General features: G+C 38.0%; 1 protein-coding gene across 1 annotated transcript in view; it reads right to left on the bottom strand.

Annotated features, from left to right (window-relative positions):
• Positions 1 to 2,055: 2,055 nt before the first annotated feature.
• TOMM70 (translocase of outer mitochondrial membrane 70) overlaps positions 2,056 to 3,634 on the bottom strand; it is a 37,149-nt gene continuing 35,570 nt past the window's right edge. Inside the window, exon 12 of the mRNA XM_069065356.1 lies at positions 2,056 to 3,634. This exon is cut by the window's right edge and continues 1,068 nt beyond it. The gene's annotated coding sequence lies outside the window, so the exon portion shown is untranslated.

Raw genomic sequence — 3,634 nt, 5'->3', positions numbered from 1 at the left:
CCCTTATAGAATTTCTCTTCCTTTGTGGGCATGGTTGTCTCTCACACTGACTTAACATAGTCTTTGGGGTTTCTCTTTAAATCATTATGCCTAGTCAAGGATCATTCAAGCTCATTAACCCTCTATTTCCTATTATGGTATAGGTTGTCTTCTCCAACAATGTGACAGCTTCATCTTTGCAGCCTAACATCTAGGTGCTGTAGAGGAGTTTCTAAGCACTTATGTAAGGACTGTCATTGCTAATGGTCTTGTTATTAGCACCAGTACACAAACACAAATGGTTTCCGAGCTGAACACATTTTAAGGACCCCAAAGTAGCTTTATTCCCATAGCCTGCTGAATTAGCATACCATCTCATTTTACCTTCAGTTTTTGCAAGGAAAAACAAATGGAGGTTTTGTCAATAGCAATCAGCAAACTACTAACCTTCCATGCCTGGAAAAGGCCACTTCTGGAAATGGGGAGCAAGTTGTGCTTTGGGTTGATGTGTTTTCTAATTTTTCTCCTGACTTCCAAATATTTTTTTTAAATCATTTTACTTAAGAGCCACAATTTTTTGTTATTTTTGGTTACAGACCTTAATCTTTCACCTTTTGGTAAATTTTTGGGAATTCCATATTCTGTATTCTCCCTTAAGATGGCAGCTGCTAAATCTTGTACTATCCTAATTTCCTCAGTGTTTGAGTTTTTTGGCTTGCTTGTATTTTTTTCTAGATAAGAAAATGTATTTTACCTTTTTTTTTTTTTGAGAGGGGAAACTGGTGACAGAGCTAGTTAGGTGTTAAATGTCTGAGGTGGGATTTGAACTCACGTCCTCCTGACTCCAGTGCCTGTACTCTATTCACTGCGCCACCTAGTCTCCCCAAGAAAATGCATTTCAACAGTGACATTCCTAGGAGTTTCCACTTTGAAGTTTGCTTTTTTTCTTTAGGAGGTGATTGGTGGAGTCTCTATTTTCACATTGCCCTCTTGTTCTGGGGCATGTTTGGGTAATTTCTTTTAAATATTTCTTGATAGATCCAGAATACTTTTTTTCAGTCCAGGATTTCAGGTAATTCAGTGTTTCTTGTCTTTCCTAGGATCAGTTGTTTTTCACTTTAGTAATTGTCTCCTGGAATGATGAACTTCTATTTGGTCCATTTTCATTCTTAAGGCTCTTGCTACAATGAAAAAACAAGGTTTTGTGCCTTGTGTTCTTTTCCCCCCTAGCTCTCATTTCCTTTATAGCATCTTAAAACTCTGTCACTGGAGAAATTCTAATTGTTAGTTCCCCCCAATATTTGGGATTTTGTTCTAGGTTTGTGTCTTAAAACCATTTAAAAATTTTATTTTTGTTGCTGAGACTTCAGTTGAATTCTAGGTCTCCTGTTCTCTAGTGATCATATCAAATTGAGGACTTGGCGCCAGAGAATTGTCTTTAAATGGACTCCCTCTTTCCTCATGGGTCAGAATAAATAACCCATCCATGGACTGAAAAATCCATGCTTATTCCTTCAGTATGGACGCCAAAGTTCCCTCTTTTGTTGTTGAAGCCTTTGGAAGGGTGGGGGAAGGAGAGAGTGTTTTCCTCTTCTGGTGAAACAGACTTACTGAAGGCTTTTTCCTTTTAGGAAATTTTTAGTTAACTTATCATGTTGGGGTACTTTTCTTCCACAACTGGCAAAGGACCACCTCACCCTTTCTTTACTCTAAAAAGGCTGTTATTTATTAGTTTTTGCAGGACCAACATTTCTATTGAAAGTTAGGCTTTTTTATTTTTTGGAGGGGGGACAATTGGGGTTGACTTGCCCAAGGTCACATGGCTATTAAGAGTTGCTCAGGTCTTTCTGACTCCGGGGCTGGTGCTCTATTCACTGTACCACCTAGCTGCCCTGAAAATTAGTTTTAAGAGCAAATATAGGGGCTTGGGAAGGAAAAAAATTGGTCTAATCATTATGGAAAGCAATCTGGAGCTATGCTAAACAAGTAACCAAAATGCCCATAGCTTTTGGCTTAGAAGGCCCAGAGATAGGCATATGCCGCAAGAAAATTAATGATAAAAAAAAAAGCCTCACATGTACCAACATATTGTATTTATATAGCAACACTTTTTGTTAAGTAGCAAAGATCTAGAAACAAAGTAGAAAGCCTTTCAGCTGGGGGCATGTCATGAAACAAGTAGAATAGGAATGTGATTGAACTGTAAGAAATGATGAAAACAGCAGCGATGAATTACTAAGGCAAAGTAGAGTAGGTTGAGTGAGGAAAACAATATACACAATGGCAACATACAAAGGGGAAAAAAAAAAGTTAAAATCCAAAATTCACAGAACAAATCCCCTTCATAAAAGGATTTGTTCCATAAAACTTGGACTCAAATCAAAAGGCTGTACCCAAGGTCCTAGAGGGCCACATGTGGCCCTCGAGGCCACAGGCTCCCCAACCCTGGCCTAAGAGAAGGCACCTCTCCCTTTGCAAAGGGGGTGGGAGGGAGGGATTAAGTATGTAACTCCACAAGTACAGAATTGCATATAAACATTTTTAATTTTCAAATATGATTTTGAAGAAATTTCTTTTTCATTCTTGGATAGAGGAGGAATAACATTGAGAAATGTGGATGGTAAGAAATCAAGTTATCAATAGAGGATTTTTTTTTTAAGTAAAGGAAGGAGGAAGGACAGTCTTATTTGACTGGCAGTCTTGTTATAGTACCAGAGCACAGTGAATGCTAGAGGTGATCCTAACAAAATAGGACAGGACAGCCTTCCATGACTGCTGCCCCCTAACATCAATATTTAAATAATGCTCCCTAAACAAATTCATTTACTTTGGTTTGTTGAATGTTGTAGGAATACAGTCACAGAGAAGAAAAGTTTTGATGATTACTGTGGTTTGTTTGCCCCCTTCCCCACAATGTCAGTTGCCATGTTTCACACAACTTTTTCTACTCTTCTTGTAGGATCCAATGAGGTGTCAAAAGCCATAGGTTGCTTACCCCTGCTTTTAAAGGAATGCCACTTTTGTCTTATTTTATCCTTGAGTGCGCATCATTCCAAGGGACTAAATTTATCTATCTCTGTTCTAACACCTCTGGTATTTTCTAACTACTACCATTACATTGTAGCAGGAGGCCACTGCTATTTGGTGATCACTTACCTACTGTTCCACCTTTAAAAAATGAAGTTAAGAAAAACTTGAATGTAATATTTATTTGGTGAATTTACATGTGAGTTCATTTACAAAAGAAAAGTTACAGACAAATGTAGCTTTCAGTGCAGTTTCAAATATTTTAAGAACAGGCAACAGTCCGTGAGGATTTGGAATGATAATATTGAACGGCACATGCGTCATTTTCCTTTGTGTGGTTTTTTTTCTACCCCTCCCCAGGGGAAGGAAGGGAGAAGAGTAGAAGAAAATATCAGTGTCAATGAAAATAAGGCCATGCGAATAAAAACCCTTTTAGAGAATCAGAGGATTTTTAAGTTGGGGATAAGTAACCCTCCTAAAGTCAGCAGTGGTTGTCCTGGAAGGTGCATAATTTAAAGACTAAAAATGGAGAGAGAGCCCTTTAAGTCTTAATTTTCAGTAAACTGGCTGTCAAAAAATTTCACTTCTCAATTTGCTACTTTTAGACCTATGATCTCCTAAAGCCAGG

The sequence above is a fragment of the Petaurus breviceps genome, unplaced genomic scaffold (assembly GCF_028583685.1).
Source record: "Petaurus breviceps papuanus isolate PSGF00001 unplaced genomic scaffold, PetGlider_PUasm1.0 90683, whole genome shotgun sequence".
NCBI lineage: Eukaryota > Metazoa > Chordata > Mammalia > Diprotodontia > Petauridae > Petaurus > Petaurus breviceps.
This window is presented reverse-complemented; position numbering and strand designations above follow the sequence as displayed.